General features: G+C 46.6%; 1 long non-coding RNA gene across 1 annotated transcript in view; it reads left to right on the top strand.

The window, feature by feature from the left end:
- LOC120827769 (uncharacterized) overlaps positions 1–23627 on the top strand; it is a 42574-nt gene that overhangs the window by 7767 nt on the left and 11180 nt on the right. Inside the window, exon 2 of the long non-coding RNA XR_005713445.2 lies at positions 21242–21303. This is a non-coding gene — a long non-coding RNA (uncharacterized LOC120827769). The remainder of the gene's footprint in view (positions 1–21241; positions 21304–23627) is intronic.

Genomic DNA, 23627 nt, shown 5'->3' with positions numbered 1-23627 from the left:
TCCTGCTCCTGCTCCTGCTCGTCCCTGTCGGGGTAACCCTGTGATCTATGAAGTAATTGACGCAGATTGGCATTATTATCTTCTTATTGCTCCTCGTTCTAGCTCACTTCTCTTTGAAGATCAAAGTGTCCCGTGAGCCTTTGTCGGTACCGCCGCTGATAAACCCAGCGTGAACTTCAATAAAGCCAACTGTTCACTCCGTACGTCCGTTGCTCCTCACCCTCTTCTGGCCCGACAAGTGGAAATCCGATTGAACCGGCAGTAAATGTTGTGGAGCGATTCGTGCGGATGGCTCCAAGTTAGAGATTTCAGAGCAGTTTCAGCAAAGTCGGGGATATGATTTCAACCTACAAGTCGAGCCACTGAGCTTTTTGCAACCAAACAACGGAAGCGCTTAATATTAACGCGGGAAAACGGCAAAATAAACATCGGCAACTAGCCCGGCTGTTTGAATGGCGATACTGAAACTTGGCACGTCCTCTTGCTCTTTGTCGGCATCGAGACACTTTTTCTGCGGCTTTACAGGTCCAAGAATGAAAAAAGAAAGATACAGGGGACATGAATCGGGGACAGTAATAGCATGAGTTTAATACCACTTACACTTTAGTTTCCACTCTAGTTATTGTTTCATGCATGTGTTTGTCTTGGCAAGCGTTTTCTATGTGTCCAGATCTGCATTAGACTCCAACACCTCTTGCTCTGGTAAAAGAGTATGTCAACTTGTCAACAAATTTCACATTTATTCCGTATTTATTTTCCTGCAAAAGTGCAAGTATGTTTTTATCTCATTCAGTTTCACAGTAACCCACAACAGGAGTTAATGGTTGCAACACTTTCCTCCAGCTGCTTGTCTGCTCCATTTTTTCAAGCTCTCCAGAATTACTCATCTCTTTCTAATAATTTCTCCTAAAGATTGGTCAACTTTTGATGACAGGTCGCTGCTCTAAGAAGCAGACCAGACGCGATGAAGGCGGGCGGGCGGGCAGCTGCTGCAGGAGCTCACTCGCCGTGCTTTTCCGTAGTCGTGGTTTGTTGAAGACATTACGTTGAGGCATGCAAGGCCGAGAAAAGGGAAGTCAAGGTGGATCTTTTGGTGGAGATACAGAGGGGGAAGTCTGAGAGCGTTATCAGTCAAGTCGATGGCTCAGGTAAACCTCGGTCTACTGTCCCGAGTTAATCATCCACTCTGGACTCCGACTCCGTGCACTTTCAAGGCAAGCGAGGCTTTAGGAAACCATTTGTCCATTAGCCCCATTTTTCACATTTCAAACCGCAGAATGCATGTGCTGGCTGCTGCGCTAACCACATCTTAGCCGCGGTGCAATAAAGCATTACACGGCGAGCCTTTCTCCCAAACTATTTCGTGAGGTTCTTTGTCTTTACTCCCTGTGGTTGAAGCTAATGGGGTGTTGTTGGTGGCAGCAGCTCGCTCCCCGGCCCTCTCCACGTATACGTACAGCCACCCCACCCCTCTCCAATCAACACCGTCCCACCCACTGTATCACGTGGCCTCCGTGGGTAACATTGGTAGTAACTCAATTAAACAAAACCGTAGGGGTGGGGGGGATCTTAGCGCAATGAGAATGAATAGCTACGGCTTCCCCTAATGCTGCTACGGGGGGGGCCGCGGCGACTCTCAAATCAGCGGCGCCTAAACGAGGTGCACGTGTGCGGCTGTGAGGTAAAAGTAGTCCGCAGCTCGGCTTGCAGCGTAGCGGGAGTGGACGCGTGTGCGTGCCCACGAACGCTGGAGGAGGACATTAGCAGCAGTGCGCGGCTGTTGGGGGCTTGGGTTTCAGTGCGGCGTAAAGGGGGCAGTTTGTGTGAGGTGGGTGCGACTGTTTGTGTGTGTTCTTTCATCCGTTAACAGAGCCTGCACTCCTCCACTGTAAACTTTGTCAGCCCGGCCTTCCAGACATCTGTCTCTTCGTCGAACACAAACCCACAGCCACACACACACACACACACACACACACGCACGCACACATGCCTACACCACTTTCACAATTAATCCCTTAGTACGTACAAGCTGCAACTTGACATCCAAACCCATGTGTGCCAAACATCTGCGCATATCAAAAGGGGGTAATCCATGTGTTAATTGTTCGTTATGTACATTGTGTGGCCTGTGGCGGCAGGGCGGTGCGTTTGAGCAGCTGCTTCACGGCTGCCCGGAGGTTGAGATGGAAAGCCTGGTCGAGTTGAGGGCAGGTCAAAGGTCGCCCAGGTGAGGGGAGGACTTTTCCGTCCGCTCGAGCCGGTGCCCGGCTGCACGCGCGTCACAGCGACTGGCGTGGGCTCCAGTCGAACCGGGGAGCCGTGGTTGGGGTGGGGGGGGGGAGCCGAGCAGAACGAAAAGGTTTCGGAAAATGTGAGTGAAGTGGTCGGGGACCTGGTGGTTACTGATGGCAAGTTTCCCTCTCGCCGGCTGCCAGCTTATCGACTTTAACGACGTCCCTCTGCCCCCGGGGTCTTTGTGCCCGTCATGCCCGCCAAGGCAGCAAGCATGGCAGCGGCACACCAGTAAAGCCCCACATGGTACTGATTGCGAGGTATTACAGTTTCCTTTGCTTGAGTTCACCCATTTACGGAATCATGAAGATGAAAGAAATCGGAGCAGCCCGCCATGTATGATAACCTTCATGCCTCAAATGTCTTGCTTTTGTCAAATCACCCGATGAACAGGTTTGCTGAAATAGAATAAACACCATTCTGCTAAACTGCTTTTCCGATCAACAATCTTTTAATTCTACAATTTTCTCCCTGTCTTTGTGAAACCTTTTACTTTGAAGGGGCCTGTCAAATCCCCTTTGCCAGGCCCCTTCCTACTATGATTTTCATCCCAACTCGCCTATCGTCTCGGGAGCTCCAGGGGCAGAATTCAGTCACAAGAGTCAGATATAAACAGGCATTAAAAAGCAGCATGGTCTTAATTAGCTGAAGCCGCTCATATGTTTGGTGGGCTTTTGTAATGTTTATTCTTCACTTTGTGTGTGTGTGTGTGTGCGTGCTGTTACAGGCCACCATGCTAATCACCTATCCTGCGTTTTATTGCCGAATGCGCTGTCTTAACAACGCTGAAGTTAGACAGACCCCACCACAGTGACATTAGTGACTGATAACTGTTAATGACACCGAGGAAAAAATAGGGATGTTGTTTTTTCACCTAAGTCTTATTAAGTCACAAGTCACAAGTCTTAGTTTGTGCAACATCACGCTTACCCCGACCTCACTAAAAAAACAAATGACGCAGATTTGTCTCCCGTAACAAGCAAACGTCTTGCAGATTTGCAGAGGCACTCGCTGTGTTTTCATATGAGATGGTTGTTTTGTGAAAAGCAACAACAAACACATGAGCTTGCAGAGTTTATGAAGCAATAAACTCATGCAAACTGCGTGCACGCCGGGGCCAACGGTTTTTACCGTCTAGGCTTCCTCACCATGACAACAGTGTCTCAGGTTTACGTCAGGCATCCAACAGTGAATATATAAATGAAAATAACTGTCTCGTTCTTTATTTTTGTAGTACTACCTTCCCGAACGCTGTACAGTAAAGCACTGACATTTGTCCCAGTCATAAAAGAGCTATAAGAGCCATAAAAACACCTTACGATGTCTGGGCTTTTCTGTGTGCAGGTTATTAAGCCGTAAAACCCTATTGTAAAAACTCTAGATTTAACTGATGTACTCGAGGAGAGTGCAGCGAAGATGAAAAGGGCCTTGCTCAGCAATACTTTCATAAACCCACAGTGGGCTTGGTTTTTGTCACCGGTGAGCACACGGGAAAAAATTCTTTGAATTCTCCCGGCTTCACACCGTCACTCCACTTTTGCCGCACTGCAGCCAGTACCTCTGGCTACACGGGGCGCGTTTGTGGCGCGTTTGACGTCTATCGCTTCTATCGAGGTGGGCCAGTTGTGGCCTCCCCCTTCCCAGTTTTCAAAATGTATTTGGCTTTGTGGTTTGCACGTGGGACGGGATCCGTGGTGAGGGAGGAGCATGAGGGCATCTAACCTGGCACCCAGTCTCACACACACACACACACACACACTCGTATCCAGCCACTGCTGTGTAGGTGGGCCAGATCGCACCACTGTCTGACCGTAGCCGGAAGCCGTCCCACGTGTGTAAGTTTGGACGCCTTCTGCCGTTTTCCTTTGTCCCGCAACTCCTCTATCTATAATTGTGTCCCAGACCCAGACATGTCCATAAATAAACGGGGTCTCCCTCTCCTCAACCAGACCCAAGCCATGTTTATGTTCAGGCCGGTGTCGGGGGGCCATCTGGACCAGTGGGCCGGTCTCGCCCGCCTTTCTCCGGGTTCAGGTGGAATCAAGATGTGCCACCAAACACCAGCATCTGCTTAACGGACTAACATAGGCTTAAAACCGAACCATTGGGTCACTGGAGACATTATTTCTTTCTTTACAAGTGTTTTCGGAGATTAAACAATCTTTTACTTCCCTATTTTTAGGTTCCGCAGTCTTGTAGTTAAATATTCCGATTTGTTATTGTTTTATGATTATGAACATGTTTCAGTATTTTAGATTATAAACTGCACCTTTGGGGTCACAGGGCGGTATAATCCTCCAGTTCCTGCCTGACTCTTACGCAATTTGTAAGGAAAGAGAGCGAGAGAATGTGTCATGACAGACAGTGGGGTAGATTTTTGGTTTATTTACATTAGCTGGTTATGGTCTCCTGGTCTTCATTTCATTTGGTCCAGGAGCCAGGCTATTTAAACTAATGAACACTTATTACCCCGAGTTGGATCCTGAGCTCTTTGCTAAACATCCCTTCTGTAGCTGTTTGTTTTACTTGTACCTGATTATTCAAACAGAGCAGTAAAACATGTGGCTGAGCCGTTGCCTCTGGTCTTTACAGGTTGTCTCATAAACAGTCTGATCTATGATACGTGATTGGACATGAGGGGCACATTTTCTCATATGAGCAAACACGGGTGGTCTTCGCTTTTCTCCGCTAATCATCATTGCGGACCTAATCCAGTATTGTGACGTTTAATGTTAATGACAAATACAACAGTATGTTTTCGTTTGTTGAGGATATCACGAAGAAAGAAATGAAGATGTCTGCTTCGTTTTCTTCGTCCGGGGTAAAATACATGCTTCTTTTGAAAAATCTGAGATGAGTAAAAAATTGAAAAAACAACCACAATGTGGTTCGGTTCCACTTCGTTGCCTATTTATCCTGAATTCAACACTAGCAGGATTTGCTTGCTTGACGGCTTTAGAATTGTTTGCTGATCGCCAGTTTGAAGACTTCGACAGCAACTGACAGATGTGGTAGCTGCTTTAAGTGGGTTTTTATGTGGGTGTGCATGTGCGTTCGTGTGTTTTCCGCAGCGTAAATAGGCCCCAACAGCGTTTCCTTCTTTCTTTCCTCGGACTCCTCTCCCGACACTGGTGGATTTTAAAATATTTTTGTGCATATGGAAAGCATGGTCAAACGAAAAACGTCTCCGGTTTCCCAGTGTCTGCACCAATCCCTCGAAACGCGAGGGAGCTCGACTCCTATCGCACAGCTCCACCCCCCCATCACCAAAGCCCCTCCCACTTCCCCGCAGCCCCTGTCATCCCCAACTGGAATTTCCCTGGAGTCGACCCACTTATAGTTGTTTAATGAAATATTGTTCGAGGGCATGCCGCTTCATGGCACATTTGTTTGTCTAATACGAGATGAAGGTTCACCTTTTTGAGAGAATGAGGAAGAGAACAAGAGGACAGGGGGAAGAGGGGGGCTGAGTTTAGACAGAATGACGAGATGAAGCCAGAAAACAGAAGCAAAAAAAACCTTCCTGTCTGCCGACATTACCGCTTCACCCCTGAGGAGGAAGCCTATCAGCCCTTTTTTGCTGAAACCCTATATGGCGAAATGAAAAGGTAGGGCTTCGCAGACTGCTCTGCCGAGGTCAGGCCAGTGGCTCTTACGCTCTGGTAATTCATTTCGCTGAACATGCGATCATTCTAAAAATCTGTAATTAGATATAGAACACAAGGCACCACACCTATAAATCTAGCAGGGATTTATAAAGGCCAGTGTTGGCCTGATACTCGGACTCCATCTACGTCAGTGGCACCGCTGGCAGTCTGACTGTGTGTGTGTGTGTGTGTGTGTACTCAGGTTATAGACCATATCAGTCCCTGCTCTACTGAGTCACTCTTTGCTCTTAAGAGTTTGGAGATCTCTTAACAGCATGGAACCTTTTTTTTTTTTACAACTCAACTTTCCTTGTTTAAAGTCGTAGAACATGCTGGCAACTCTGCAGACAATGGAAACTGCTTTGCAGCACGACGTGTGTATTTAGTACACCAGTGAGCAGGAGAGACGTGGGCCAATCTCTCGGCACGCCTTCAGAAAGAGTTCCAGGTCCTCGGAGTGTTTTACCTGGAGCTGCTGGGGGTGGAAATACTGAATCCTCACCGCGGGGGGGGGGCCTTCCTCTGTTCTCTCCCGGAGACGGGGTGCCTCCGAAGTGCACCCGTTTTTTTCACGAGGTCTTTGCTCCCTCTCCCTGCGCACCTGAGGATGCATTTTTATCCCAGAACAGATGACATGGGCTAAACTTCTGCTGTGGCGGCCCCCACCCCCTCCCTCCAACTGACCGTTTACTTCCTCTTTTTGTTTTTCTCTTTCTTTACCCCCTCTTATCTGCTAATCCCCCTGCCCCTATATAGAAGGGTCAATTAAGAAGCTTAGTTGATAGAAAACGAGACCTTTTTGGACGCATTGAATATGTGAAAATCCGACCAAAGAAAAGAGGGAAATGGAGCCTTTCTGTGGGATTCATTTACCAAAGGAGAGTCTGTGTTGCCTCTGAGAGGTTAAACACTGAGTGTTGAAAAGTGTCACAAAAATTGGCCCGAGGAATCTCACATGCTCGGCTGGGGTTTGTTACACAAGTGGTTTAGATTTTTCGACTCTTTTGTAAGTGTAGCATTGGCAACATTGGGATTTCTGACATTTGTCTCGGGATGCCGAAAACGTCACAGCAACGCTGCGCACACCTTACAAACTGACGCGCACACACTCATGCACGGCTGTTGATCTGCTTACTAAGATTAGACACAAATGACCCCGGTTATGACGCAGCAAAAATGGGTGCTTAAGATGGTTTTAAGGCTTTTAGCCGACTACTTTCGTCTCAGTAAGAAAAGCACAAGAACCAGTTCAAAATATTATCCAACAAGTGAAATGAACTCTTTTGAATCATTTTGGTCGTATCTTTCCTTATCCTTCTCAAACTGCGGGATTCATTCTCAGGGCTCACTATTGCCGCAATAGAGGTGCATCTAAGCCGCTCTTAAGTTGAATGACTGGCATACCCTTTTTTCGGCTGTGAAGTTTGAGATACGGCTGGGGGGGTGAAATAAATACTTTTTTTTTGTGTACAAAACATTAACGAGACGTGCCTCGGAACAGGCTCTGTGCTGTTGCTGCTGGGGAGCAGAGAAGCGGTGAGGGAGAGAGGTGGGGGGGGGGGTAATTGCCACATTAGGGGATGGAATTCAAAATAAATGTAATCTCCCAATCCCTTTCACCCCCCACGAGGTTTACAGTGAGCATGCTACGTCTTGTTATGAGACACAAGGAGAGTACAGAGAGCGTGAAATGGAGACGTGCAGAAAGAGGGCGAGGTTCTGTTCGAGCTAACCGGCTGGCTCCAAACCAGCGTAATCCTGTGTGGGAAAGGTTCACACAGAGGGAGCAGCGCTGAATGCAGAACCTGTGCAGCCATCTCTAAATTGGTTTTACCGTGTTTGTGCATGTGTGAAGTAGCGCCGATGACCTTTGCTGCCAAAGCCACATTTTGCATTTACTGGTCCCTGCCGGCACCGTTTCCACAGTGGCTCAGTCTGTGGCTTAATAGTCCAGACCCAGGAGCATATTTCAACCCTCACCCACCACGCCACCTCAGCTGACGTGTGGAAATAGAATTAGAATTAGCTGCTGCTGATGTGTTTGGTTTGATTATGAACTTTTGGGGTCAGGAAATTAAGTGATTGAAGAGCAGACAATAAGGCAAACCAAAGGCTTTCTTATGCTGAAATTGCCCCTTGCAGAATACGCATTTGGTGTCTTGGAAGTCCCTCCGTGGCGTCAGGTGAGTGGATCGCACAAAGTGAGGTAGTGAGGTGCAGGAGGAGGGTTAAAGGATCCTACATTACGTCATCGCGGGCTTGGGGGCTCTCACCGGGACATATGGTGTGGTGTATTTTTATAATGTAATCATTCCTCCTCTTGCAAAAACACCGTTAAAACGTTGTTCACGCTGGGGCAAGAATTCCGTCAAGTGCCCTGCTGACCTAGGCACAGCAGAGCATAAACAATGGAGCATCGGGGCCTCGGCACGCATGGACACACAACAGTACACACTTTACAACAACTATTGTTGTTGCCCGAAAGCTTCACAGAATTTTCCTAAAGCCTCGTGGTTACAGCTCGCAGCTGTTTTATCGCCATTCGTTCAAACGTGGATCATTTGCGCAGGATCGTGCGTCCTTTCGAGTGCTTTTATTGCTGTGGCGTGTTTAACCGACCAAATGTAACCTGAGGTGTTCTGAGTTGAGTCACTGTCTGCTGTTAAGGAGGGACGGCGAGGTCAGCCGGAGTTCTTTCCTGTGGGAGCAGTTAAGTGACACTAATTTGGCTTTCAGGTAGTAAAGGTAATCAAGACTGTTGCAAAAGCCTATAATTATGACCTCTCCCCATGCGTCACCAATGTACACCGTCTCCTTCTACTGTCATTATCAGTCGTACTTCATATTTAGTGCTGTACTCGTGGTGCTCAAGATTTAATTGTTAGCTCTTCATTTAACGTCATACAGATTCAATGACCAACTTCTATGCTTTAAAAATGATCACCGTGAAGAGAAATGTCACTTAACCCGGCTTTGAGGCGGAAAAGAGGATTGACGCCACCTTCGTGCACCACCAGCTCGTTAGGGGAACACCAGGCCGGGTTTCGGCGTGCCGACAGGCTGATTGGACGTGATGGGGTGCCCTGCGGATGAACGCGCCATCCCCTCGGCTGCCGGTTGCACACTGCGCCCTGTGTTGACGGGGACGGCGGGCGCGCATATCGCCTTTCCAGCAGAAGCAGGAAGTGAGAATTGGAGGGTTCCTCTTACCAGGCCCCTTCTTTCCTCCCGGTCCTACACGGAGTCAAACTCAAACCATGTGTGTTTCTCACCCTGTGGACCTCCGCACACAGCCGGCCTCGCCTCGGCTGGCTGGCCAGTTCTGTGGTCTTCTTAACAACATGTGATCTCAGGAAACATAAAGTCCCTCCCTCTTGCCATTGTTATTTGAATCCCCCCTCTGTGTAACTCCGTTGGGGTCTCTTGGGGAAAGTGGTAAACGATTCCTCTCTGTATCCGGTCTCCGAAGACGCACCCCTCCCTCTCGCTTGGACCTTTCATGGCAGTTTAGGCACACGATGGATGTGATTGGGGAAGTACAGTAGTCTGTCCCCAGGGCCAAAGGTCATTTCCTGATACTCAAGCTGCCACAGGTTAACTAGGAGCAGATTAAGAAAAATATCTTAAACCAACAATGACAAAGGAGGAATTAAGCCACTCACAGTTACGCAGTTACACAGTAACTAAATACGCTGATCAGAAATGGTGACTAACTCTTGAGTCAGACATCATTACGTGTGTTTATCAACAATCATTTGCTAATCTTACCTTGCGAGAGGCTACGTTCCTCTTTCGTGTTAAAAAATAAGGGCCTTCAGCTCGTACACATCCCTCAACACTCTTAAGACATGTAACTTCATAATGTGATTGACGTATGTAAAGCAAAAAAATGTATTTAAACACAAAGAAAGTATATTTGTCTCTTTGTGCTCCCTCCGAGCATCCCACTGTGTGTTCAGTGTCGTCAAAGTTGCCGTAGTCATCGCCGGCACGTCCTGACATGGGAATGCCCCTAAGATGAGGTATCTGATTTAGGCTGATTTAGGTGAAATACCCGTCTGCTCTCAATCCTTCCAAGTCAATACGTTGTTTACCGAAAACACCGGCTGACTTGAGTATAATCTGTCAAAAGCACATGTGCCTCTTCGTTCTTTCACTCAGTCTTTCACTCTCTTTTCATAAAAAAAACAAAAACAAAAGACTGCCACGTATTGTCGTTCCTGCATCTGCAGTCACGTTGTTTGCAGGGTTGTTAAGGGCCCGGCTCCTTCCTCGGCCCATTCGTTTCTAATGAGTGAGATTGTATGGACACCTGTGGGCCGCCGTTTCCACCTGAGGATTGGGGTTAAGGGACGGGGGCGCGTCAGCATTGCCAGCTTTTAATCAAGACGAAGTGACTAATCACACAAGGATTAGCCTCTTAGACAAGGCCTCATTGACTGTGACACGGCATACGGCGGCGGGGAGGGGAGACGGGGGGGTGGGGTGGGGGGGGTGCATTTTTGGGGAGCTTGGGGTAAGTACAAATGGCATACTGTACCTGGATGTGCTTTGTTTGATCATGCCTGAGTCTCACACACACACACACACACACACACACATCCTTAGGCTGAATCTTTCCTCAGTCTCTTCCACTGGGTACACCTCTGCATACCTCTCCAATGTCCCGTAGTTTCCTCCTGGGATCTCAATTCGCCCACATTTTCTTTAATGTTATCGTTTCGTGTCACTTAATCTGGGTTTCTCAAGCATAGTTTTAAAAGAAAAGGGGCAAATCTGCTGCATCAGTGTTCATATTATTTGAATAAGTTACCACAATATAGGAAACAAATTCCCTGTAACCCACAAGGTTGATTTTTGAATGGATTTTGTAACGCAAAACCGCTGCATCGTCCTTCTACATGCCTCTCTAACGCTCTCCCTTCGTCCACACTGAATTCAGGTTCCATGTTTTTTGGGAACCATTCCGGTTCCTCTGCCCGCGAACAAACAAACGTGCACGCGCACTCGTCGGTGTGCAGAATCTCTCTGAGTGAGATTGAGTTCAGCGTGCCGTGAATGGTTTGTGTATGTGTGTTTGGGAGTGGGCTGTGGACCTGTATATTGTTGTATGTATATGAAGCGGGCCGAGCCCGTCGGCCCACTGTGGCGAATCTTGAACCTGATGTTCCCCAGACCCCTCTGCTGTATATTCTTTGGTTTGATGAGGTCATTTGACACAGGCGCATAAACGCACACATGCAACTCAAGCTCAAACATAATTGTGGGCACAGAAGCGAGGTCGACAAAAAAGGCCTCATTTTGCACATGCGTCTTGTGTCAGTCAGGACGAATCTATAAAACGGAGTGTGGTTTTAAACGAGCATTACAAGGACTTAGCATTGCATTACTACATATATAATAATGATATTAAACCTAGGCGATCAAAGCCGATGCAGCAAAACCAGAAATAATGTTATATCTCAACATCTTATCAAGTTGCCTTTTCTTTCTCTTCATCTGCTATTCTAGATAATCTACATTAAGGATTTTCCATTTGCACAGTTTGCCTCTGAAGCCTGCTGGTTTCAGGTTGCAACACACCTATCGGAGTAACCTGCTACACGCTAAGCCCTCTCTGAATGGGACAGGGTGCAGAGCAAGCCCAGGCCCAAGCCAACCATGTAACAAGACAAAGGAGGGTAAACACCACACTGATTCTTGTCTTTTTCAAAGGCGTCTGTTGGGGTAACACGTTCCAGTGGCCCCTGCATTGTTCTTCCCGTTGATTTTGACTCAAGTGTCTGTTTGTGCTGAGCCGCCCTGAACTGGCAGCCCGGGATCATCCAAAGTTTTTTTTTTTTTTTTCCTCTTTCTGATTTGTCACGGTGACAGCTCCTGTAAAGGTCACGCATGCGTGGCGGGCAGCCTGCGCTCAGGTGTGCAAAGGTGTGTAACGGCATCCACATGTTTGCTCAGTGGTCTTGTGTGTTTATTCAACCGTGTACACTCTAACGTTTCCCCGGCTGAAGCAAACACAGATGAACACGCAAGTGCGGGAGGAAATTGCAGTTGAATGTCGTGCTCGAGGAATTATAATCTGCTGAGGCGAAACTGGATTAGAGAGTTCCTTTTCCTTTGTTCCACTGGGCCGTTCAGCTTCTCACCACCCCAATTCTCCATACTGCGTTTGCTTTTAAGCGCACTACCGCGACTTGTAGTGTGTCTGTTCACAGGAGCAGCCGGGGCGAAGCTGCCAGCCTGTATCTGCAGTCTGCGTGCGGTTTCACTCAGCTGGTGTCGAAAATGATAACAAAGGGAAATAAATGAAACGGCACCAAAGTAGAGATACTTTGGATAAAAGTCAGACATACATTCCAGTGAATGGAAAGGCCGAGTTAGAAGCTGAGGCTGCAGGATGTAATGAATAGTTCTGTGTGTGTGTGTGTGTGTGTGTGTGTGTGTGTTTACGAAGCACAGGGCTGGGAAACTTAGCGTTTGGCCCTCCAGGTGTGTGAGCCGGTGGTTCGTCGGGGCTTGTGCGGCCTGCTGCGGAGGTGGCTCCGTGACAGCGGTAATGATAGGTTGTGGCGAGTGAAGACGTGTGTGTGTGTGTGTGTGTTTCCGCAGGCGAGCGTTAGCTGCGCTCCTGATGACATACACAAGTCCGTGCACACAGTCAACAACGTACTTTATATCAGACTTCACATCCAACGCATCGTTAGCAATTAGACGCATGACATCAGGGCGAGTGAGCACTTGCCAAGAGAGGAGGAGGCAAGTTCTACAAGTCTGGGGTCAGATGATCCTCAACCAACCGGCGCTGTCTGAAATGCAGGCTCTTAAGTTGGGTGACATGGGGGTCAAGTTCAGGTTGAGCTATAATCAAGCAGAGCGGGTCAAGTGCTTTTGCCTGTTTGATTGTCTTCCACGTGTTGGCAGGATACCTCTTCCAGTTACATTTGCACCAAGTATGATTCAATCAATTGGATGATTCAACCAGTCTCTATAATGTATTATCTGCACAGATAAGAAACATTACATCTTCTTAAAACTTCCTGAATTAGTGCGCCTTTCTTCTCTTTGTTGTGGTGTGAAATGTTGGATTCACACACCAGCTTTATTGAAAATAAAATGTTTGTCCACAGTGACACATCTATGGTTGAATTGTTTGTACTACAGGAAGGGCTACCAAAATGCTGCACAATGGATAAGTAACGTGTACGTCTATTTAAACAACCTCTGCTTTCAAAACCTGTTTCACCTGTAAACGCCAACCCAAACAGTTTATAATTACAGCAAATTCTGTTAAATTTAGATTATTCCCCATAGATCCCAGTTTAATATCCCAAAGGGGTTTTTGATGCTATATTTTTTACTTTATTTTCTGCTACAAAAAGGCTTTTCTGCAGGAGCAGCTTTGCAGATGCTCTTTGACAACCGAGGCCCCCGAGCTCAGCGCTGCGGATGTTGAGATTAGTTTCTCATTTTATGACAAGCACATACCTGGTGCTTATTAAATGGGCTCTTCAACCCACATTTACAGTAATGTGGAAAGAAGATAATAGTGTCGCACCACAAAGATGCTCATTGTTGGGGCTTGCACTGAGACCTTCCATCACAACTTGCTGCGGCTAGCCGCCCCGCACAGTAAAGCTCTCAGGAGGACCTTTTTCTGTGCCGGGACGTTCCACGTTGGTCTTACCACTCTAGCCGCAGCCGCACCGCTTCTCTGTGCCGTCATATCGCGAACATTGAAATACACAGACGTGTGCAGAGCGGAGATGACAGGCAAGCTATTGTCTTTTCTTACACATGGTGGACTGGAAGAATAAGCTGTGGTTTTAAGACCGTTGTTGCTGCTGGTGCTTTATGTCAAGGTGGTTCCTTAACATGTCTGCATGCATTCAACCAAGCAAAAACGTGAGCTGCATTAGAGCAAAGACATAGGAGACACATCACTTTTAGTGTCCCCTGTCACTCCGAACAAGGCAACTTGGCACATTCCATTCTCTGGGGCATATTAATTAAAAAACAAACTCCATAGCTGATTAACTGCAGGTATCAGCGAGTTCTTTGTCCTTCAAAGATCAGACGCTATTGTAGTGGGTGTCTGTAGAAATCCTTGTGAGATTATTTTTCTATTACATTTCGTGTTCAGAATTGATCTCTAATGGGGCTGAGTTCAAAGAAAGGAAGAGGACATGTCCCGCTGTCTGAGGACTTAGTGTTGATTCAAAGCCTTCCAACTGTTAACAGCAGCCGGTCTTCTTAGGAGCTCCGACTTCAGGGTCCAACTGTATATGAAAAAAAAAGAAGCTTTAGTCAATCCCCGACAGGACGACACTATGCATCTCCCCACGCACTGTAGATGAAAGGTTCATGATTTAGATCGTATTAAGCTGTCCGCAGAGGTTTTAAAACTTCCTTGCTCTATCTTTGAATCATGTTTATTTCTCTTCAGCGCGTTTCTTTTGCAGTCCCGGAGAAGACGGGCCCAGAAGTCAGTGTCAGCACTTACTTTTGTGATTTCTTTCTTGGCAGAGGAACAATAGCTTAGTTTATGCAGTGCATTCCTGATTATTGACACACTTTGGTATGGCGGAGGATTAGCGCGCACCCCGGCTTGCTGATTCTTCTGCTCTGACTCCTGAGCAACACCTGGGTGTATCCACGACAACAGACAGCACAAGGAACAGTGATTTCTCCACCGACCGGTTCGACAGAAAGTCTCTGGCGATGCTTGTGCAAGGAGGGTCCCTTAAGAGAGGACAAGCGGGAAATGTTTACTTGACACAAAGCACAAGGTGAATCCTTGCAAAAGTGCCCAGCTACTATTGGAATTGACTTGTTTCCTACCAATAAAAATCACAAAATGTCTTCATGCACAAGTTTCTATCCTTTATGTTCAGTATAGAAAGCGTAATAGGGTGAAGATGGTGGTTTATGGTTTCCTGCAAGAAGAGCTGGTAGCCCTGATTACCTTAGTCCGGCTGTAGCCCACATGTGGCCTGATAGCAGAGACAGAGGCAGCCTTGTTAGCACTTGGCTGAGCGTCTCCTAATGACCTGCTCCTCAATCTTATCGGCAGGAGCCCACAGGAGCAGTAGCAAGCATCCTGGTGAAGCCTTACCGCTTACGTCATGGCCTATAGGTTCCACACTATAGTTCTACCTAGTCTGCAGCACACTTCACTTTTGCCCAGCAGCTGGAGAGAAAGATGTTCGAACTTTTGGGGCATAACGTATTATGGCGGAAACAAGATTCCAAACTGATGCAATCGTTCATCTCGAGTCAGCAGTAATGATGAGTCAGCAGTAATGATGGTCTCAAACAGTCAGTCAGGTCTGTTCAAAAATTGGGGTAAAAGGACCGCGACCCATCAGCCTGGGTCCGGTAGTGTGCAAGAGTAACCGTGGACAGACAGATGCACACATGTCTGGGGACAGTGATAAGATTAGCTTCTCAAATCAAACAACTGTGGTGCTGAATTGAAACAATCGAGTATAGAGTTGGTCGTGACATCACTCATCGGTTTCTGGAAACGCTGTCACCTCTGCCACCTTGGATCATAGTTGTCGCCATCTTGACATTTTGCAGCCGGGGAATGAAAGGGACCATAATTGATGTTTTTACGCGCACTTTTCCTACCACATTTTTTTCTATCGACATGATGTTCATGCACAGTGGAATGCGGTAACCGTCAAGTAATGACAAGACTAATTACATGTTAATAGTCATAAAACCAGTAATGAGACAACCACTCATTACTTTTACCTTCTTGCTTATTACTTTTAAATATTGCAATTATAAAGTTAGTGAACAACCAAAACAACAAAATAGTCCAAACTGTTTAAACAAATAAAACTTCAAAGGAATTGAAGAACATGGCATTATGCGTTGTTGGCTGCTAAAAAAGAAAAAGAAAAGAAAGCTTCCTGATGAGCTGAATTGTCAGGGAGGAAATGTAAATAATGTAAATGAAGGCCGTGGAACCGGACCTGGCCCGCTCAGGAGCCCTCTCGCTCTCGAAGAGTGGTTTGGTTTGGCGCTGTCCCTTTTGTTGACACTGCGAAGGTTCTCATGCCTGTCAGGCCGCTGTCCTCGAACGGCACCACCATGACATGGCCTGCACAATGCTACCGGCTGGCCACACTGTCACACTATTGTCTCACTATCACCGGTTGCTTGACTGGAAAAAAGTTATAAATATTTTTGTGCAACTGCATCACTAGATGAGCTGTGCTGTTTGATTGTTGTGTCACTTTTTGTTCCATCCTTCTTTGGCGCTTCAGCCTTGTCATGCGGTAGCCTATATTCTTTTTTTTTCTTTCTGATGGCTCATGACTTGTTTGGGCGTTGGCGTTTGCGGGGACAAAAAAAAACCTTCCCCGTGCCATTAAATGCAGATTATTGCAGGCTTTTAACGGAGATCTTATGGTGTGAGGCATCGTGGGAACTCTGGTGAACCTCCCGACCCCACGCACCACTGCAGCACAGTGACCCTCATCACGTGACAAAGGAATGTACCGCATCTTTTGTTTTAACACCCACGGCACTCATGGAGTTGAGAGCGTTTTTGCATAGCACAGAATGATTACTAGCTTGGCATTTTGCCTCCCCATTCTCCCCCCAGTGTTATTCCCAAACAGGATTTGCAAGCTGCTCTCTCCTGCACCTTTTAAATCACTTCAAGCGCTACTGAAGCCTTTTTCACCCAAAGCGGGCACCAATCTAATGGCATCATTTGGGCCAGCACACATCAAGAGACTCAACCCCCCCCCCCCCCCCCCACTTTTTTTTCTGTGCTTAAGTTTTTTGTGAACAGCGCAAAACAAAAGACCGGCCCAATGAAGCGCATCTTTGCTTGCGGGCTGAATAGAGGGGCCCCTTTCATGGCTGTTTATGAGCACCCCTCTTCAAAAACACACATACAAATCACATCCAGTTCTCCGAATGGCTCCTCTGATGGCATGATGGCAGGATGATGGCGGGATGATGGCAGGAAGGCGAGAGGGCGTGCATCCTGTGGTGCCTCTCTCCCCTTTCATACGTTCAAATTGATGGAGGTTAACTGTCCTTTCCATCAGTTTGTTTTCATTGGATGAATGATTGGATGATGTTACATAATGACAAGTGTAAAATATCATTAAAGCCTTCATATAAGAAATACTGGACAGAAGCCAGTCGGTATCAAACTGTTTTTTGCCTTCTGTGTTTTTCCAAATGCATAATGCGGTTTGTGGGGAAGCTTGTTCGTTTCTCCACTTTATGTGTGGAGAGCAGCTTACGTCAGACTTAGCCCAAAAAGCAATTGGATGCTATAATCGGTCAGATATCCTTTTCAAAACGTAGCCAAAAGTCATTGTTTGCTTTTCAAGTTTTTGCATTTTCTTCCTCCCCTTATCTTGCATTATAGCAGATGAAATAATATTCGTGGTTTTGACCCGTTTGTCAAACTATTAATCGGTTCATCGAAAAAAGCCCAAGATCAAACAAAAAAACATTACACTTTAATTTGTTGATGATATGTTTCTTATTTAGCATAGAAAATGTCTCAAAAGCCAATCTGACTAACAATCCAAAGTTATTAATATTGCTGACAAATTGCAAAGTCCTTTCCCTAAGACTTCTTGTAACAGCCTCTTCCGCTCTGTGTCAGATCTTGTTCAACAGGTAGGGTTTGATGGACAGGAGGAATGCAGGCTCGGGGATTTGTTTAGTAATGGCAGTCCATTCTTTGGGTGTTCTTAGACAAACAGAGCGGCGCTATGTCCTGTTTTCACGGGTTTCACACGTCACTGTTCAAACTCTCAAACAGGCTGGTCCCCAAGAGTACATGGAAGAGAGCAAACAGCGCGCTAATGCTTCACCACTGTGACCTTCTGCTAACTTCATACACACACACAAACACACAGATGCACAGTCAGACTTATCTCAGGTTTTCGGTGGTTTATTAGTTGTGCAACTGAATGAGTGAATGTATGCTGACTAGGGGTGTAACGATTCATTCACTGAATCGATTAATCGATTTATATTCCTGCGATCCAATTGAATCGATCTGTGCTCTGCAAATCGGCATTCCGGACGACATATATCGATTACAAATCGATTGAAATGGTACATAATCGATTGTATCGGTTCTTGGAAACAGCACATTGGATTTAAGTACAAAAACGGCATGGATGCGTGTTTGTTTATTTGTTTTTTAGCACTTTAGACACGTTAAACGTTACTGGATTCAGTCTGCCTGTCTGTGACGTCATCAGAATCAAATCGAATTCTTTCGAATTCGAGTCGAATCGTTGTTAAAATGAATCGTTACACCCCTAATGCTGACACATAAGTGTGGATCCATCTGATAAAAGTGTGTTCCTGCTAGGTTTTGGCTTCACTTCACAACGCTTTCTTTCTTATAATATTTAATGAAGCACTTTCCATGTCTCAGGAAATAGACTTTTAAAAAACAGAGGTCTCGTTAATTTGGGTGGTGGGTGCTATTTGTCATGTCGAAGCAGCATACGAGCGTGTCGACCTTATTGAGTGCTACTTTAATGTATTTGGGTTAAATGCACGGAAAATAATGGGGTACGAATTCTGTGGGAAAGCTCATAAAATGATAGATTTCCAAGTGCGAAACAGTGCAGTGTCTATTTTCATTATGGCACGGAAAAACATAGAGGAAGCATATAGTGCTCCCTGGTTTGTGCGCACAACTTTTTCTCGGTTTGATTTAGTTTATGTAAGCACGTGTGAAGTAGTTAGGTGCGTATATGTCTGGACTTGTGTGTCACTGCAGTGTGTCTTTATAGTACTGCCAAGTTCCCGGCCATGTTGTCCTTTTATTCAAAAAGAAACCAAACAACACCCGCTGCTTCTATAGGTCCCCGTGCGATCCTCTCTTTACTGTTCTCCTTCTTTCCGCTTGTTTTAAATCTGTCTCCGATATACGAGGCATTCCTTTCTGCTTGTGTAACGCGATTTGATGCGAACAGGCAGAGAGAGGGCAAATGAGGCAGAGAAAGAGGGAGAGGTTTGTCTTGCCGGGTTTCATGACCTACTGCGCGCTCATATTTCTCAGCCCGCTTCACGGCTGTGGGTAGCTGCCTTATCGTTGCTTTCCTCAGGCCTTTCCGTCATGCGTGGCCTGTGTGGATCTCTCCTGTGTACGGTAAACCCGCCCCTCGTAACCCTGCACACGATTAAAGCAAACACCTCCATAACGGCGTGCCGTCGACTCGCACTGGGGACGTTTGCGGTTTGACCTCACGGCTGTAATCCTTCATTTGTGGCTCAGAAATAAGACAATCTGCTTATGAATAAACCTTTGAGCCTGACTCTTTTTTTTCTTCATTTAAACAATCAGCTATATGTGCAATATTTCTACATGACGTAATTGTTATATATACATCTCTGGTACTACATTTTTGAAAGAGTAAGGGGGTGCAGAGTTGAACGTAGGGTGTTGCTCTAGAGGGAGCTGTTTACTGAGGAAATGTACAGTCATTCAACCCTGGCCCCCTCTCTAAATCTGTTTCTTCGTGTTCTAGAGAAAAAGGAATCATTGCTGCTTCTACAGTAGCAAAAATCTTTTTTTTTAAATTGATTTAGTATCTGATCAGATTCAACTCTCAGGGAGACAAATCATACAAAATATAGTAATATAGTCAATAAACCAGTTTTTGGAAGGAAAGATTTGTGGAGTGTGTGTGTCCTCACCTGTGGCCCCACACTGCACACGCGCGCGCACACACACACACACACACACACACACACACACACACGAACGCCCACGGATGTTTACACAAGTTTCACACAGCCAACAAGGGCAGATGATGAGCTGTCAGTCAGACCTCCAGAGGCAGAGCGGAGATGGGGAAGAATGCGTCCGTGCCGATGGATGGTTACACCTGTGTCTTGTCTGTGGTTTCCTGCGGCGATGTTGCATGCTGTAATCCCTAACATCGCCTGTGTTTATGCTTGTGTTTTTAGTTACAGGCCTGATACTCTTCTGCTTCACTTACTCCTCGGCCCGGCCCAGGGGCGTCCTCCCCGTGAGCCGACGAGCCCGACACACACACACACACACGCACGCACACGCACACATACGCAGGCTTGTCGGCACGTATGCAACTACGGTAAATAAACACAGTAGCTGTTCTCATACGTCGTTCATGCAGTTCGTGTTCATACAGTCAAGGGTGCATTCATAGGAAGTTGAGTTGCTGCAGTTCTTAATGGCTGCAGATCGAACAAGAGGCTGTTGTTTCAGGGGTTGTTATGTAAAAAGGAAATTTGTGGCCAAACTCTGTTCTAAATTTAGAATGTGCAAAACCATATTATCCTGTTGATCTGGACCTGGGCTGCAATAATGAGATCATCTACGAGGGACATTAAATTGTGGTTATTTCCTCGTGTGCTCAGGGTTTTTTGAGGAGGTCTTTTTTTTGTTGTTTTATATGGTTTGTACATCGTCACAAGTGACGCCGGCTGCGCCACTGAGCTCATAAACGGGGAGTAGAAAGTTCCAATGCCAGCGACTGAACTCACTTTTATTTTTGTAAATGTGCTAAAATTAGGGCTCAGCCGCGGCCAAAAGTTCGCCCCAAACTCCCTGAATGACACACCTTTCGAGAAGTGACTCTCAACATCTGCTATTTTTATCACAATCTTACTTTTTTCCACTGTTTTCGTTCCGTTCTCTCCTCAGTTTTTTTTCTTTTCTGAGAGACGCTATAAGTGATGCGGTCCTGCTTTTCATTTAAAAGATTTGTTGGGTGTATTAATAAATACAGGATACTAAAGGAATGACATGCTTACGCGGTGTTTGTGAACACCCTGTACTCTGACGTGAGTAGCGGCGGAGAACCAGTAATGCGTCCGCTCTGCTAACACACCCTTCTCAGACCGCTGAATGGTCCGTTGTAATGGTGGCATTTCAACCCTTCAAAGCCAGTTGGATGTTGAGATTTGGTTTGCCGCTCTCGGGAGCAAACCGAGCCATGACGGCGCATGAGGTGACAGCTCATACTGGCCGAGAGAAAGTCGTACACTGCAGAGTCCAGCCTGTTTTAAATAACAGTGTTTAAGCTCTGTGGTTCTTCTTCCGCTCGATGTAAAATTGATGAGATCCGCCCGGCGCCCATCTGATATTTCTGTCCCTGACTTATTGTTGTTAAGCGCCGTTCTGCTCCGCTGTGGTCAATGTTTTCCATTTGTAACTCTGATTACATGCTCTAACGCTGTTTTAGCGATCGAATACTATATGCTGCAGGCCTATGAAGTGACATTTGTCCTCTTTGTATTTCTTTTTTTCTTCACAGTGAAGGAATCCCATTTCATGGAATGAGAGGCCAATCTTTAATTGCTTTCCAGGGAATTTCTGGTGAGTAGCCCATATGTTTCTAAAAAAATGCAAATAGTCTACTGAAACACTAAAACAGCACAAGAACACTGTCCGGGGGCTTATGTGTCCCGGCTTAGCTGCCTTAAGGTGATGGTGAGGTCTACTTTTACGAACATATCTAACAACTGGGAGCCAAAATAGGAATTATTTAGCTCAACATGAAGAACATGTGGGATATTTGTTGTGAAGCGCCAAAGAGATTAACCTCTTCCTCAAAGTGGCCTTTTAACACAAACTATTTTACTACGCAGCTTTTTTTTAGGACAGTTTTGTGACTATCCTCCAGCCTGCTGTACCCAATGTACTAAAGCCCCTCTCCCACATCCCATCAGCCCCCTCACGCTCCCCACCACTGCCCCCTATCCGTTGCTCCCTCATTCAAATAGTCCACCCTCTACCAACCAGTGTGTGCCTGTCAGCATGTCACCCCAGGGTGATGCCCCTCTCCCAGCCCCTTGGGTCCCTTTTGACTCTGCAGCACTCCGTGTTTGCCCAATCATTTGGGAACCGGATACGGGGATGAATTGTTAACTGCAGCAGGTCAGCTTGTGACCCCCCCACCCCCCCGACCTGCTGTTGACTCATCGCCATGGCAATGGGTGCAGGAATTTGTTTTCTCCCATGTGTCTGCTGCCAACCGGCAGCCCGCCACAACGCCCCCCCTCTTCTCTTCATCCTCGTCGCCGCGTCCAATTAAAGGGCGGCTAAAAGGAAGTCACATGGTCAGGAAGTGCTGAGGGTGCATCCCACTGAGAGAAGCACTGCTGTCACTGGAGCTGTGGGAGGGAAAATGTGTGTAATTTGTTTTGCAGAAAAGTCAAACCAGTCATTGACGATTTCCCGACACACACAAGCATGAAGACTTTTTTAAACAGAAGATCCAAAATGGAAACACTTCACTTGAAGAAAGCTTCGTAAAGTAAAATAGCATTTGAAAAAAAATTGCGTCCAGTGTGACGGCCTTTGGTTGAAATACCTACAATGCTGTTTAGTTTTCCAATGATGAATACCCTAAACTGAGCAGGCGTATAATACACTGTACATTAGATACAGGTGTATTTCCTTACTCACAGCTCAGTGCCAAAGTACAAAGACACACAGATGTCTTGCATTTCTCACCTTGGTACAAAAACATCCTGGCAGTTTTAAGTAGTTTGATTCCCGTCGTTGTCTCGATATATCAAAGATCAAGTGTGTATCTGTGTGTGTGTGGGTGTTTGTGTTTGCCCTCACACAAGTTATTAGCTTAGGGCAGGTGAGTGTTTGCCTACCCGTCTCCTTTTATGAAGTGGCTGTTTACCAAAGGAATGCACCACGTCCGATTTGTCATTGACTCTTATTGTTCAGCTCATCCAACTGGTGCCTAGAGATGGAGCGGTGCTGCGCCCCGGCAAGTGAGAAATATGTGCTTTCCTTTCTTTCTTTTTTTTCCTCACTTGCTCAGTGTATTTTGCACGTGTTCTCGGTTGACTTGATGGAAAAGTCTCGAGGTTGGTAAACCCATTTGGAGTGAAAGTGAGATGTGTCCAGACCTTTTTATCGAGCGAAAAAGGGGAAAGTGAATTGCTCATCGTCATCGAGTTGGATGCCACCAGCTTCAGAGAATTCACAAAGGTTTTGATGAAAGCCGGGGTTTGAGCCCGGCTCTCCACCTGTGACTACATGGAACGCTCTGGTTTTGGACCTCGGTCAGTCGAGATAGAAAATTACAAAAGCCTTCACTCTCAAGCATTTTTTTGCGAACTGAAAAATTGGGCTGAAAAATAGAGAAAACTGTATGACGTGATTGAATGGAATTACTTCTGAACAGGCACATCCTGTAGATACATATGAACCCTGATGAGCAAAGTTGGCTCCCTCGCCTTGTGGTAACGAGGAAGCCTCCGCAAACTAATCCCCCCCACTGCACTTGAGCGGTTAACAGTGTCGTCACAAACGGCATGGTGTAGCTTTTCATGCTTGTTTATTTCCTTATTAAGCTTTTTGTTTTTGTTTTGCCTTTTAGTCACTGTTTGTTTTAAGTGTTTGTATTTCTGTGGGCATCTGTGTGAAAAGCTCCATGTTAGTGCTTGTGTGGATGTTTTCGGTGCGTTTGAATGTGGGTGCCCTCGGCCGTTTGTGCGGCTGTCGTCCTGTGCCACCATCTGGGTGGTCCTCATGGCTGGTTTGATGGTAATCCCCCTGTCCCATAAATCAGTGTCCGGGCTCGGGCCGGGAGCTGATGCTCTGTGACCACTGGAGCGGGGGCGGCCGGGCGGGGGGGGGGGGGGTCGAGGCACTAAGCCGAGACCCCAGCCGCTGCC

Source organism: Gasterosteus aculeatus, chromosome 11 (assembly GCF_964276395.1).
Source record: "Gasterosteus aculeatus chromosome 11, fGasAcu3.hap1.1, whole genome shotgun sequence".
NCBI classification, from domain to species: Eukaryota; Metazoa; Chordata; class Actinopteri; order Perciformes; family Gasterosteidae; genus Gasterosteus; species Gasterosteus aculeatus.
Note: the sequence above shows the minus strand (reverse complement) of the source record. Positions and strands in the feature narration are given on the sequence as shown.